The 16,405-nt window shown below is 36.5% G+C and overlaps 1 long non-coding RNA gene across 1 annotated transcript; it reads left to right on the top strand.

Moving 5' to 3' along the window:
- Positions 1-13,220: 13,220 nt before the first annotated feature.
- Positions 13,221-15,950, top strand: LOC121068305. The gene is made up of 3 exons (XR_005818792.1): positions 13,221-13,576; positions 13,698-13,856; positions 14,963-15,950. It is a non-coding gene; the product is annotated as an uncharacterized LOC121068305 (long non-coding RNA).
- The last annotated feature ends 455 nt before the right edge of the window (positions 15,951-16,405 follow it).

Below are 16,405 nucleotides of genomic sequence, written 5' to 3'. Positions count from 1 at the left end.
GACATTCGTTTTTTTCTTCCCTTTCATCCCTTTTTGATCACTCAGCTTTGTTTTATCTCTCCAGACTCATTTCCTAAGGGGATTTCCCATTCTAGCAATATCTCTAGTGAAGGCTGTGTTACATGTATGACACCAGGAAAGAGTTTCCTTTGAAACTTACCTTACAGCTTTGAGGGAGACTTCTAATGAAATATGCATATCACTATTATTAATACTTAATAAACAAGTATTTTGACACCGTATTAACCCAAAATTGGTAAGACCAGCCATAAATACTTTATCTCCCAATGCTTTCTAGGCAAAAATCTAGTTCAAATCGTTCAAAAACATAAGACTTTAAGACTTTGTGTATGCTGATCACACTAGTGGCTTTCACTGCTTTTCAGTGGCTTCTGGTGGTTTGCAACGGCTGGCAATGGCTTCTGACAATCTCTTTGCCCAGAGTCTTGCGTTCATTGGCACTTTGCCATCCCTCCAAGAATTACTGTAGTTAACACAAGTAATAAAATACTGTCAGTTGTCAATGTTCCTTCTGATCTTTCGCTGGCATAGCAATCTCCCCAGGAACAATGAAAATTTAACTTTCTTATTGCTCTCACTTAAGGGGTTTCAGTGTCTACAGATGGAGACCCTGTTCCTTATTATACGGGGCTTGTCTCTCAGTGGCTAAAATTACAACTTTCCTCTTCATTTGTATTCATTGATATATGACAAGCTGTATCAGGTGTTTAAAATAACATATGTAAGGAGGCATAGCCTCACATTTAGGCATAGACTTGGCCATTTAACACTATTTCAGTGGTTTGGATTATAAACAGATACCTAAAAATCTGTCCCCTATTAATTAACCAACGCTTTTATAGGATCTATTTTATCTCTAATTGTAAAATATTTGGTTACAAGGAGGAAAATGCTAAGCAGCACAGTTGCAGCTGGTTTTCTTGCAAAATGAAATGTTTGATGCATGTGATTAAACTAACAGGACTCCTGGGAACATCCCAGGGTTATTTCCAGGCAGTGCTGGCAGGAAGGCAGGCTGAGGTAGAGTGCTATGTCATCCCACCGCAGAAGAACCTAGCAGGGTTTTGATTATCACGTGCATCTTTATATCAGCACCCCATCACTTCCTGGTTAAACACAGTGCTGTAAGTTCGGAGGAGCCACAGATAAGAGGGATGACAAGGAGCAGAAAGAAGGCTAAGGACAGCAACTGAAAGCAAGCACGTATGCTTTGATAACCAGAGCCAATAGAAGCGTCAAATGGAAGGCTAATCTTGGAGTAAAACATAAAAATATGCTTATGCATCTGACACACTTTCACACAACTCTATTCAAAGATCCTTTGTTCTTTTTCTAATCTTATACTGCCTGGGAGAAAACTCTACATGACAGCATCCTGTGCTTGCCAGTAGTTGGGGTAGGAGGCAGATAAAAACCTACAGTGTTTTAATTTTCAGGTACAGCATTTGGGCCTCTGGATACAGGAACATGAGCTACATCTGTCTGCAGATATGTACGCAATGGTTCACTGCCTGTCATCACTATCAGGAGCTATATGGAGATTTATTATCCTGGGGTTTCTCTCTGAACTGCAGCTGCTGGCTGTTTATCTGCATCTTCTGGGATACAGAGACCAGGGACAGCATTTCTTTCAGCACTTCCTCAACTTGGGAGCAGCTTCAAAGAGTCGCAGCATAGGGTGACAGGTGTGGTGTACTTGCCTTTAGGTACTGCAGAAAATGTACCATGTCCTTGCTTGCAAGTTTAGCGAATCCCTTTGTTAGGACAGCTTTGTTCACATGTAGATGAGTTAGTCATTGTGATAGCTTGCAAATAAGGAAAATAAATTTAAACATATTTCATGCTGCTGTCTTCTTGAGAGTAGAAAAGAAGCAAACTTACTAACTTATGAATTTATTTCTGGGGCTTGAAGGGGACTGATTAAAAGAAAAAAATGTTATGCAAATATTAGGTTGAATCTGGGGTGAATCAGTTATCTCTGATAACGGACCTCAGTATTAGAAATAGCTTTGGACTGCCAGAGAATGAATTTAATTTCTGTCCGAGAAATTCCATGTTATCTTTGAAGCATCAGTTCAAACTGTCAATGAGAATTTTGCCATCCACTTTTACGTGTTGTACGTGTTGCTTCAATTGGAAAAAATGACAACAACAAAATCATTAGAAATGGCGTGTCCTCACAAACAGTGCCGACATAGTTGAGCATTTACAGAAATATATACTAGCAGTATTGCACCCATAATTATGTGGAGCAATTCCCAGTGTGTTTTGTAACTGGATTTTACTGACAGCCAGTAAGTTTGTTTTTCACTGTGGTTGCAACAAAGAATGTTTTTTTAAAGCAGAGACCCAACAAACGTACTAAGTGACATGAGAGGGCTACCTTTAAAATGTCATTAATGGAATGATTTAAGTTATTGTTTATTGGGAATCATGAGGTCAATGTCTATTATGAATTTTTTTCTAAAAATAAACATTGGAAAACATTCATTTTTTTGAACAATGTTAACAGATAGTAATTCATATTTTTAAGCTTATATTTTCACTTCAGTTAGTCTGAAAGGGTAGGTATGAAAACCCATTTGGGAATATTGTACAAAAAATGGATGTTGCATGCTATGAGTGTTATTGTCAGTACAGAATGTTCACATAAGGTATAAATAGTCACAGTCAGTGTCATAGGATCATATGGTAATTCACGTGTGAAGGGACCTCATGAGGTCTCTAGTCTGGCCTCTTGGTCAAAACAGGGTCAGCTATTGGATCAGGCCAGGCTCTTGAGGGCTAGACCAAGGCAGGTCTGAAAACCTGCACAACCTTTCTCTGGGCAACTTGCTCTGCTCCAGGCTGCCCTTATGGTGATAGTTTCTCCTTATCCATACTCTGAACTTTCAACTTTCAATTTGCTCTCTCATCCTCCCACAATCCATCACTGTGAAGAGCCTGACTGTCTCCTCAGTAGCTTCTCAGTAGGCACTGGAAGCTTAGGTCCACTTAGGTCCCCTTAGGTCCACTTAGGTCCCCTCCGGAGTTGTGTCTTCTACAGGCTGAAGAAGCCCCACTCCTTAAGCCTCTCCTCACAGGCCAAGCGCTCCATCCCTGACCATGTCGTTGGCCTCCACTGAAATCACTTCAGTTTATCAATGTTTGTCTTTTATTGAGGGAGGATCCAATGTTGTAGATGTGGCCTAATGAGTGCTGAATAAAGGGTTATAAACCTTTGCCTTGATCTACTGATCATGCTTCTGTTAACACAGCCCTGGATGCTATTCGCCAACCCTACTGCCAGGGCTCACTGATGGCTCTGGCTCAGCTTTCTGCCCACCACAGCCTCCCACGGCTCTTCAGCACAGCTACAGGCAGGCAGGCCCCAGCCTGGATCATTGCCAGAGGTTATTTGCCTTTGTTTGTCCTCATTGAATTTCATATTTTGTCCTGAAAGTGTAAGTTCAAGGATTTGTTCTCTGTGGTAATGTTCCAAGCTTTACACACAAATGTGAATCAGCTAAACTGACCCGAACCAGGAGACCAACAACCATTCTCCATCCTGCTTTTGGCCTTTTATCTTCCCTGTGCAAGTCATGTCAACTCTCTCTGATTTTGATTTTGTCATCTGCAGTTGTGTTTATTGGCATATCCTGTTCCCTTTGCAGGGCTTTCCTGGCCAGGTTTTTCAGGGATATTTTATTTCTTTCTCTTGGAATCAAGAAGATGAGGACATTTAGGATGAAAATGAGGTTTTCACCTGTGGAATCATTTACTGCTCAAAGATACATAAACTCAAGATATAAACATAAATGTCAGGCAATTAATCAAATGAATAAAGAATTTTGGTTTAAATGTATTTCTCAAAATATCTGAATTTGAGCAATAACACAAATTTAATCTTCATCAAAGCTATTCCAGCAGACATCTAAGTGGAGTACTTACAGACTAACTCTAGAGTGGCAAAAAAATCAGATTCTGGGTGATTCCTAATTAATAGTCGCTGTCATTTTTTTCACATTTAATTTTTAATCTTTCAGCTCTTTTCTCCATCCTCTGCTGTAGATGGTCAGTCATCTGCTGATACTCTTCCCTTGATAGAGTACTTAATTGGCACTTTATGATGCTGTGACATCTGTCTTGGGATTTACTAATTGGAAAAGCTGCCTCCCAAAGGCGATGTTTCCTGTTAAGCTGAAGATTACAGAAGCAAGGAAATGTCCTCCTTGTGTTGTTCCCAGGTAAAGTTTGTACATATTTTTTTTTCAACTGCTTTGGGACTGCACTCTGCAAAAAGCAGGCCAAACTTTCAAACTGTTTCCTTCTGTGATTCATAGCAAGGGAAGTGTGCTGTAAACCCCATGCAGCAGGGTGTGACTCGACTTGTAAACATGTTCATACAGATCCTCACTGAATACCTTTAAAACACAATGATTATTTTTGACTGAGGAACAAACTTGCTCTGTAAGTAAAAATGCTCTTGAGCTATCTGTTTTCATGCTAAGTTTTTTTCTTTTAAAAGGCCCACCACTTATAGATAATTCCAGACAAAACTTCAGAGGTATTCATTGAAAACCAAGTGTTCTTTTTTTTTTTTTTTTTTTTTTTTTGAGAAATACAGCAGAAAGTGAATCCTTTCACCTCTTGATCATTATTTCATCTGTTGAGCTGTTAATAATCCTCATGGTGGCCTCCAGGTTCCTCACAAGGGGAGTGGAGGGGCAGCGTTGAGCTCTGCTGTCTGATGACAGTGACAGGACCCAAGGGAACGGCATGGAGCTGGGACAGGGGAGGGTCAGGCTGGATGTTAGGGAAAGGTTCTTCACCAAGAGGGTGGTCAGACAGAGAAACAGGCTACACAGGGCAGTGGTCAGAGCACCAAACCTGCTAGACAACACCCTTAGACATAAGTTCTGATTCTTGGGTGGTACTGTGTGGAGCCAGGAGTTGGACTCAATGATCCTTGCGGCTCCCTTCCAGCTCAGGATATTCTATGATTCAATAAGAAGCTGCTAGCCTCTAGAAGTTATTTAAAAGGTTATCTAAAATTATATAGCTCTTCATATATGATCTCTTGGTTGTCTGTTATTCCTCCCACAAAACAGACCATGACAAAAGTATCTCTACTAGCATATTTGTCTGTAGACTTAAAAGTCAGAATGAAACATTCTCCTTTGACATTAGTGGAGTCTCACATTGGTTTTGAAGATATATTAACACTAGTGCAGAAGAGAGAGAGAGGAACAAAACACAGAAACCCATCCAGGTTTTCTCTGTATAAATAAAATACTTTAGATGCAAGCAGTTCCAACTCTATCTTATCCACAAACACTAGAACTCCTTTCATGTATATAAAGAAAGAACTTGGAATCCTCCCACAAAATTCCTCCGGAGGAGTTGTACATAGCAGTTGGTTTGTAAATATCATGATAATTCTGATTTGGGAAAACAAACAAACAAACAAACAAACAAAAAAACATTCAAACTCAGTGGAAACAAAGATACAAACCATGGAAAATGAGAGCTCTTAAAGAAAACATTGCTTAGATGTATTTTTTCTCTCCCACACAAAGATGTGCTGCACTAACATTTTATAAATGCTGTAGGTGTGGTTAGCAGTAAATCATGACTCTTCTGGTGAGTTCATTCCTCTGCACCTTCAGCTGTACTGTGCCTCGAGGGTAGCTGTCTCACAGCGTACTCACGCGTAACTCAATACTTAGGTAAAGAATCTTCAAATTCATGTTACAACATGGAAAAAATATTTCTCTAACATCAGTACTTTTCCAATTGAATTTTCTCATACCTGATGATCATCCTTATTCATAACAGCTATTGGAAAAAAAAAAAAAAGAAAAGACTATGCACACAGCCAGAGCCTATAGGGTTTTGACATTTTTCTGGAATTGCAACTTTTGATAGAGTGCCAAGCATTAAAAGACTGCTTACTGCAGTATTGAAGTTAAATAAGCCAAGTTAAAAAAAAAAAAAAATCAAAGCCAACCAACCAACCCTCTCCTTATCCATTATCGTAGTCAGCAATCTTGGAAGAAGACAGTGAATGGCCAAAATAAAGGCCAACAGATTATGCATTTTGGTGCTCCAGTTAACAAAAATAAATATTTAGGTACCTAATCTTAGTGGTATGTGTATGGTACTTTAACTGTTAGATGTGACATGGCAAAACATCTAGTCATTACTGAACTATAAGTGTGTGTCTAATGAGGCCAAAGTTGGTTCATTCTTTTTAATGTGTCTTGCTTTGTTAAAGATTAGTCTGCTCTTCTGATTTCCTTTTCTTCTTTGACTGGTCAAAATATTCTGCATCATGCAGCATTGAGCTTAAATTTAGGAACACACATTTGAACATTGATACATGTGGAAAGTCTTGGGAATTCATCCAGTAATGAAAATGTAAGAGGCCATGATGATTATACACTGAGCGTCTGAGAGGAACAAAACTATTTTAAATAATTGTGTTGAAGACACAACTCTACTTTTGCCACTTTTGAGTATTACTTAACATTTTAAGAAAGCTATATTTAGGATTGAACCTTTTCCATCTACTAATAATGTTTTCTATTTTTAAAATCAAAACCACAAACCAAATGGAGCAATGCTTTTTGTTGTTGTTGTCTTACTGTGCGTTTTGCAACGTTTTAACCATGGCTTGTGATTGTATTTCAATAACGATGTGAGAAATAGGCAGTTTAAGAAAAACAAAACAAAACAATGTGACAGCTAGAAGATCTGTGATAGACATTTTCTTTATATTAAATAGAACCTGTTCCTTCACCCATGGAGTAAAGATGGAAAGAGGTTTTCTGGTTAAAAAAATCCAGCAAATTCAGGAGTTAATTTTTAATGTATGTTTTACGATACACATGAAGATTTATTTCAAAATTAATAGGAAAATACAAGTTTATAATATGATTATGATATGATTTTAATGTACAATTACCAAGATAAATGCAACAGGATATTTATGATTTCTGTAATTTTAGTTAAGCTCAGTCAGTATTGTATTAACCTCAAGTACATGGCTGTTTTTTTATTATTCTCCTTCCGATCCTTTTAGTTCCAAGAAACAACTAAAAATAGGAGTGAGAAACGGTTGCTATGCAATGTCTTGTGAGTTTTTTCCAGATATAGACTGAGGATCTGGAAGTTGTGCAGGTATCTGCAGAGCTCTTCTATATTAACTGGAGGATCTTGTTTGCACCTTGCTCATTTTCTTTTCAATTCATATACCATGAAAGCTCCATCAGTTTCACCCGCAAGCTGTTAAATTCTATAACCAAGCTCAACTGTAATCCTGTAGTTCTGTGACCAAAGAAAAGAGAAAACTTGCAAAACTAACCTTGCAAAGTGGTGGTTTCTCCACTCCACTTTCTGTTTCTAGTGAGATAGGGAAAAAAGTGAAAGATATGCTGTCACCTCCCAGTATTTGCCTTGACATAATCAGAAAGAAAAATTTCTTCAAAGTCAGCTATGGAATATGCTCAGAACTTTACAAATTGTTACTTAAAAGGATCAGAGTATTGACTATGTAATATTTATTATATCTAGTCTTCCACATCTATCTGATTGAATTAAAAAAAAAAAGTTATTGCAATGAGGCTGTGAGGAAAAAAAAGTCAGTAATACTTCTGATTTCTTCCTTAGGGTTATACTTTGGCAAATGAGAGAATTTGTTTTCTTAAATTTATACAGTACCTAGCTGCATAGGACTGTAATAATAATGGAAATTTTTAGTACTGTTATGACAGAAATAGGAAATAGTAGCATCCAGGAAAATAAATAAATAAATAAATAAGCACAGGGATTTCCTTGAGTTATATTTTCTCTTAATTTAAACTTTGTGTGTGTGTGTGTGTGTGTGCCAGCAGAATAGGAATTAATATTTTGCATTTAATGTTGCAGTCTTATTTTGCACATGAATGAGATTTCACATTAGAATTACATCAGAAAACATTTACAAGAGCATTTTTTATTTAACCAGAGTTGTAGCACCCTAAATGTTCAACAAAGTTTAATACTCTGTCATTATTTTCAATTTACATATGGATTAGTCCTAATGTGGCAGACGTAAAACCTAAGGTAAATCCCATTGACTCTCATTAGGACCCTGGTAACTTCAGATTTCATGATTATTCATAAGGAAAACAAGAATGGACCTCTTTTATACTCCTAAAAGTTATTTTAATTGTCTAAGACAATCATCACTAATTCTCTTTTATATAGTTAATGGAAGAAAATTTACACTCCCCAAGGGCTAAACAGCTTATCCTAACGTAATTGTTTAGGACAGACAAAATGTACTGTTTTGTAGGAGCTCCCACTGACCATAAGGTGAAACAAGGGTGACTGTCTTTCATTTAGATGAGTAACTCTTAAATGTTTTATACTGTATTGTATTGCATTGTGTTACAAGAAAAGGTAAATAATTATTTCCCGATCACCCTGTATAGACATGCCAGTTTTCTCAGAAGACATCTATGCAGTAGCCAGCCTCATTAGCATTGTTGGGAAATCCTGTTGGATCAAATGGACAGACATTTTTTGTGTAATGCATGTTGACAAGAATACATGCCATCTTTTTTTCTTCTCTCTGCATTTTATGGAACCATCTAAGAGCTTCAGTCAAGGTGTATAAAGCGAATCTCTTCCTAGACATGCACAACAAGCATGCTTGGAATTGTTCCAGGAGCAGCTCAGCAGTCAGTATTGTGAAGATCCAGCACAGATTGACATAGAGGGCAGTGAGAGAAAAGAGTGGGCATTGTTCTGCCCACCCACCCATTCACTAGCACTACCTGATATAGGGAGCTTCCCATTATAGGTGTGGGAGGTTACTTTACTATGCAGCCCTTTCCTTTCATCATCAACCTCATTTCAGCTTCAGACTCAATATACATTGGCAACGTGGATTCGGAGTAATTTCTTCTCACTCTCCAGGAGCACCTCTCTTGACTCCAGATGGGCTCTAATTTGAATCTTTTGCCTTACCTGGAGAAAGATTTAATTAATTGCCAATGATAGAATTAAATATTTTGTCAGTGGTGGGACTATTTTGTCTTGTTTTGCTTTCCCTGAAGCATATCTAAGCAAACAACAAAATATACTTTATATTTCTTGCATTTCTGTTTTAAACATTCACCACTTTGAGCAAAAAGCTAAATAGCATATATTATTATAACAAAATAAACCTGGTCTTACATTGTAATGCTTCTTGTATTAAAAAGACCAATCCATTGCTCCGTTAGCCCTAAACAAGGGAAAAGTCTATCTTTCTCTTTGGTTTTCAGTAGACACATCAGAGTCAGTCTTTGATAAAGAGACCACCATACAATTCTCCTGAGATATCAAGTTGCAGCAGTCATCCCTTAAAGAGATGGAGCATAACGGAAGTAGAAGGTGAAATAATATTAATTCTTACACTTCCATTTTGGTATCCCAAATGTAAAAGTGAAGTAGTAAAAAGGAAAATAAATTCTATTTATTTTTTTATTATTATTATTTATAATTCACTATGAAGTAGTAAATAACAGTATATAAAAAATTGTTCTTGCTTTGCCGATAATCCTTCCGAATAGCCTATGTTATTATATATGGGGAGGAAGTCACTGACTGGTTCTAAACACTTCATAGAAACTGAAGAGCAAAAAGCAAATTATAAAAGAGGATATGTTCACATGTCTAAAATACCTTCCTCAAAACCTCAGTTCTATACATCCTGAAACAGTTATACTGGAGGCTGATAAGAGAAAGACAGTTTTGCAGATAGACAATAATTTCCTTCAGGGAGAAAACACTATTTCAAAATGAGGGTATGGGGGACTTCATAGTCTTCAGGTCCTGGTGGAGCAGTAATAGGAAGTAACCAGGTGATCTCCATGTCATAATGCCTTTTCTGTAAGAAATCAAATGAAACTGAATGCACTAAGCTGAACTCTTCTGTATAGCTCACTGCCTTTCTAAAAAAAAAAAAAAAAAAAAAAAATGATGAGTCCTCTCAGTAATCTTTCTCTATTACAGGTTATAATCAGCCTATAGGATCATCTGGGCAAGAGTGTTGTTTTCTAATCTGCCCACAGTGTGTTTGGTATATTTGTGGCTATGTGTCAGGCACAGGTCTACTGAAAACAAAAATGCTTTAACTTTTCCTCCTTCCAGCCAGCCTCAACCAGTTGTCACATAGCCCACCTTTGAACTTGACTGCAAAACCCTCTTGACCAAATCCTTTATTTGAGATAGACTCAGGTCTGCCTGGAGAGATATCTTTCTCAGTGCCTATTCTGATTAGCATTTATGAAGACACATTTTGGGATGTACTAAGGGGCTTCCCAAAGCATAGGAAACTGTATGTCTTTTCCTACCTGGTTCATACCAGTCAGATTTTTGCTACAGGTCTCCATGGAAGCAAGGCATACAGTTAACTACTACAGAAATGGATTATAATATATTCCAGTAAAAGCTAAATGCTCTTCAAAGGCTACAGCTTCTTGTTGTTTGGTGATCCAGCTGCTACCATGGGTGGAAAAAAATAGGCTATATCATAATTTGCTGTAAAGTGATTATTTATGTAATGCTGGATTCATTGCAGTACCCTAAAATGCCGATGTGCCTATGCACTCTTCCTATTCAGCTTCTCCAACTTGCTCCCTTACACTGGTTTCTTTGCATGGTATTGCATTTGATTGTGACACGGGAGTTCAGAAAAGCTTCAGCTTTGGGAATGAAAGCAGAGTATTTTCAGTGAAGGGTTTCTCCCTTGGGAGCACATTGCTGCCAAAGATAAGCTTGTCTTCAAATCTAAGGGCGCTTTCAGCAACAGACTGCTTTCTACAGGTGCCTTGCTAGTGACAGAGTTGCTCCTGGAAACATGCTGAGGGAAACACTGTGCTGTGGATTATTTCCTCTAGAGGAAGGAGAGATGAAAGCAAGCAAATTCCTCTGTAATGAAGGATTTGCTCTTTGTACTTCATGAGGTGTTGCCTAGGTGCTGTAATGATTGATGTCTTTAAAACACAAATAATCTTGCACACAAAAGAACATTATTAAGGTTGCAGTGTCAAGTATCCAAAAGATATGAAATTTCAGAATTAAGATTGCCCAGGAAACCTTAATTCAGCCCTTTTTTGCTGAGTACACTGTGGCACTGTGATTACATAGGGACCCTGCCTCATTAAGCACAGAGAATAGATGACACTCCAACAGTGAGCAGTTGTGTATTATATTTGCCTCTTCACTGTTCACTGTATACCCCATGGCCTTATTTGCTTCACATTATTCAAACACTGCTGTAAGGTAGAATTATTCATTTCCTCTAGAGTGTTGGAGTGCTTCACAAACAATTAATTCAGTCTCACAAAGCTCAAATTAACTTTTTTTTTTTTTTTTTTTTCCCAGTAAGAAAACCTGTATAGAATTTGTTTAAGGTTAAAGGTTTATGGCAGTTTGGGGTGTCAGTCTGGGAGATCTAAACCAGCAGCTTTCAGAAGACATCACACTTGTATTCAGAAACAGTCTCTGTTTACTTGTTTACTACCAGTGCAATTTTTCCTAACATGGTATGTAATACATCTTTGTTTCTAAATACATACAGTTTGCACATACACATATAGAAAACCTGATTCTTGAGATTATAATAATATATGTATTGTTTATTGTGTTCTGAAAGATATTTTGAACTCCAACTTTCTGAGTCGGTGGTCACCATGTACATTTGTCATCAGAGACCATAAACTGGTGTCTTAGATGTCAAGTATGCCTTTAAAATGCCTTGAAGACTGTTTATGATGCCATAGGAGAGGATTTAGCATAGGGATTTCTTACAAGATATTACCTTTGGATACTAAGTTTAATTTTGTTTGTTGTTTTATTTAATATTTTAAAAATGAAGGTCTAAAGGAGAACAGATTTTTTAATTGCTAGCCTCCTTGTCTAAAGGATACATTCATCAGATTGTCATGAGTAGACAAGCCTGACAGTTGCACGTTTATTAAATACAGGATGAGCAAAGGACCCAGTGGAAGTGGCTTCCCTACCAGAAGAGGTCTGTACCCTTTTAAGATTCTTTGAAAATCATGGTGTTTTTACCACTTGTTAAATACATTCACCAAGACATTGTTCATTATCCAAATCCAAAAGGGTTTCACCTTTTCTGAACCTCCATTTCAATGTTCATTAAATACATGTAGAGCATATGAATTGTTTCTATAGAAAAATATTTTTATGTTCTCTGTATTTCAAGAAAATTATATCCCTGTCTACACCATTAGAATATAATGTGTTTTACAACATAAAATCGTCTATTCTACGTATGAAGTTCTGCTTTCACTTTCAGGGTAAGAGGAGTTTCCTGGCAGTTATAAAACCCAATCTAATACATAGTGAAATATATCTGTTTCCCTGAAAATCTCATATTAGGGGAAGTTTGGGCTCTGCTTTTTCCATAATATGTTCCAGTGTGTTTGTGCCTACATCAGACAATTTTAAGAAAACAAAAGAGGAGAGTGCAAAGTCACACTTAGATAACTGCACAGGTCACAATATCCTGCCATAAAATGCATATTTGACTTTGCAAAACCTGCTAAAAGAGTCTTTAGATGTTTGCCAAAAAATACAACAGTCTAACTGTATTTGTGACAGGCCACAACTTTTTTGTTTAAAAACGAAGGTATTTTGCAATGAAGAGCTCTGAAGTACTCTTGCTAATAATAAAGCTTTATTTGAATCAAACACTAAACTAAGAACTGGACAGTTGAGAAAGGACTCTTACAGGGATTTATTATATGTGGTATTTTGTTTGTTTGTTTGTTTTGTTTTGTTTTGTTTTTTGTTTCACAATGAATGACCTGTTGAGATAACTGTGTGGAATTGTCTCCAGGTTGAACTTGCTTCTTTAAAAAGAAAAGAAAACATAATTTTAGCCCTCAGAGTCAAATTGGAACATAAACTTTATCTTGTTTTGTTGCTCAATTATGAAATATAAATTTGAATACACCCATTATGATGTACACGGTTAGATTAAAAACTGCCTGATATCATCAACTTGTTGACTATGGCCAAGCTTTCTGAAATGCTATTCTAATCATTTTTATCAGCAACAACAGCTTTTTCAGAACTTCCAGATTTTAGTTGGTTCATTTCAGATGTATTGTATTATTCTGAATTCATTTTCTGCAACTTTTCTAGGCAAACCACGTAATCATGCTTTGTCTGATACAACTTTCAAGAATCTAAGTAAATGATCAATGTTTTCATGCATATGGAAGAGGTTCTGCCCCTTGGAAGCTTCAAAACATTGGCCAACACCTATCACATATAATGAACTTGTTTTCATTTCCACTATGAGAACGACATAGCAGGACCTCCCTAGTCACCTCTGTATTGATGTCACTGCTGTGGTATCAAACTCATCAGCAGGAGATTAAATAATATTTATTTGCTGTGAAGTCTGGAATATTTTTTTACTGGGATGTGAGAGGGTGGCCCAAATTCTTTATGATCCCAATGGTCCTCAAACAGCAACATCTTCACTTTTGGTATCATTCCTGTTCATCAGGTAAGAGATCTAAAGCAGCAGAAAGTATTCTAGAAGAAAAGTATCTGGTGTTCTGAGTTTATTTGCTCTTTAAATCTGCTTATTTAAATCTGAAAGATTGTATCTTTCTTAACTTTGCAAGGATTTTGATAACGAAACAGAGAGCGATCATTTAGCTAAACTGGAAGTGCAAATTACTCCCATAGCATCTACAGCACTTGCATTCAGTCAGAAAACTGTGAATGTCGTTTAAAGACGCTTGTTCCCCATTCTCCTGGACTACAGATTCAATACCATTCAAGTAATGTGGATGTGGGAAAAGGGAGAGACAGAGGAGGTGGGAAGAGAAAAGATAGTTAATGAAAAATAATGAATTGACGTGATTACAGAAATAAATGTTTTCATCCTGGAGCTTCAGAGTAAAATACGACAGTTTGGTAGAATACACTGATGTATTCTCCAAAACTATGTCACATGTGTTTGCTGAAAAAATACGCAATTGTTCTTGTTGTACTGTACTTAACAGAAACAATCAACTGAAATGTCAGTCAAGGAGGCCCTAGCTAAAGAAGTCTGAAAGGAAATTGAAGATGAATTAATATTTTTGTAGTTCTGAGATTTAATTCCAAATAATATTATGATAGTTGAAAAATAAGTATTATTTTACCCTGTACTAATTATTTATGCCTAGACAGAAATATCTTTAATAGAACTTGTAATATTTCATTGCTTAGGACAAGAGTAGTTAATTCTTACTTCCTGTCTTCAATGTGTGATTCTTTTGAATCGACCACCATTTTACATTTTTTTTCCCAAAAGATGCTGAATATTTTTTCCTTTTGACTATACAGCTTTTGTTCTTTTCTCCCACATTCTTTGTAATCTCTATGATCCTGTCCTTTAAAGTTATTTTTGAATACTTACATCAATGTTTATTTGTCTGAGTTGTATAACTTCCATGTATGGTACTGAAAGGAACTTAGTTGAATTTATAGATTTATATTGAATTGAATTTATAGATTTATAATGTAAGAGTTTAGACTCTTGGCTTTTGACGTGTTTCAGCCATGAGAAAATATTGCTACAGAAAGGAACATCTAAGAAGTCCTCATGGCTGTCGGTTCTAAAATGACGACTTAGGACACATTTTACTGTCTAATACAAGGACACACACACACACACACACACACAAACAGCAACAACAACAACAAACAAAAAACTTTTTTTTTCACAAAGTAGCTAAATTTTGCAATGTTCTTTAAAGTCCCTATAATCGACTGATTTACACAGATTTAAATACACAAACCTTACTTAGTTCATTAAGAATTGTTTCCAAAACTCCACCCCTCAAACAAGCTTCCAAAAAGTACTTAAAAATGCTTATGTTTTTTTTTTTTATTTTTTCAGGAAAATAGGATTTTCTGAAGATCTCCATTGCTTCTTAGTGTGGATAAATTCACCAGGTTTTGATTTTGTTGTAGATGTGGTGGAGTTGTAGGAGCCAGTCATTTTCAAGACAACTTCAAAAGACCATGTGGTTCATGAGGGGGAGGAAAGCATTGTATCCGCAACCACTATCTGTCTGACTGCTCTTGAAAACATTATTGCTGAGTGTCTTTCTCTTGAAGAAGTAGGTTAGTGGTTTTCAATTTACCTTCTCTGCTAGGCAGTTGGAAAAAGCATACTGGAAGAGAATGCTAATATCTTTTCTGTCTAGATGTGAAATGTTTTAATTAAAATAAGGTAAAGTATATGTTGCTGAAGGATGTTTGAGAAAAGCTTTTTTTCCTTTCAGATTGTTGAAAAATTTGGGAAAGAAATAGTATTATACATCCCAATAAAACCTACTGTCAGCAGGTGCAAACACTAATGTCCTTCCCAAATAATTTTTTTTTTTTCTAATAGAGCAGAACTGAGTTTCATTTCTAATTAATGTAGAAGAAAAATTGGAAGGATGAGAAAGTCAGGGCAACAAATCACTCTGTTATGGCTGGAAGAAAAAATACAAGCTCTTTGTAGTTACACATGCAAGCATTCAGTGAGAGAGATGGGCAGATAACAATATGATAGAGTAAAAAGACAGAAATAAATGAGTAAAGTAAGAATTGGGATAGGACCAGCTGAATAGTTTAATGAAAGACTCATTACCTCTATTAAGAAGACGTAAAGTTCAGACTTGGGGAGGAAGCCAAATCACTCAGTAAGAAGTGCTACAACAGCAGAATGAAGTGGTGGCCTTTTAAATGGAAATTTCCATTAGGCAGATGGGATATCATATTTAAACATAAATACTCTCAAACCTATCTTGAAAAAAATTGTGTAAAGAAGGGAAAATTGGTAGAGATATGTTTTCTGGAAATATAAAGATAATGGGGCATATGTGCCTTTTTTGTTGTGGGCTCTGCATAAATTTATTTTATGTTGCATGTCAGTAGCATGGAAACTTTGAGACAGAGTGCAAAATTTTCCATAAATTTTGGATTTTTTTTGTCTCATCATAAAATCTTTATCTTCCTCTAACAGAATCAACCTTGGACAAAGAAGTGAAACTGATAAATACACTCTGATTGACAGGTTTTGCACTTTTCATCTATGACTAGTGAAATTCCCAGGGTGCTTGAGTACACACAGCAGGCTTGAAAATTTTCTCACAAATAACCTAGCAAATTCTCTTTAGTGCGCTGGGAAAGGAGGCTGTGAGAAGCTGCATGTGCTTTCCTCAACAGAAGATGTTGGAAAAAAAAAAAAAAAAAAGTATGAATAATGAAATGGTTGTTTCACAGACCACCACATTTGCATATTTATATCATACCTATAAGACTATATCAAAGGGAAATTGGAATGTGGCCT

This window comes from Cygnus olor, chromosome 3 (assembly GCF_009769625.2).
Source record: "Cygnus olor isolate bCygOlo1 chromosome 3, bCygOlo1.pri.v2, whole genome shotgun sequence".
Classification (NCBI taxonomy): domain Eukaryota; kingdom Metazoa; phylum Chordata; class Aves; order Anseriformes; family Anatidae; genus Cygnus; species Cygnus olor.
Note: the sequence above shows the minus strand (reverse complement) of the source record. Positions and strands in the feature narration are given on the sequence as shown.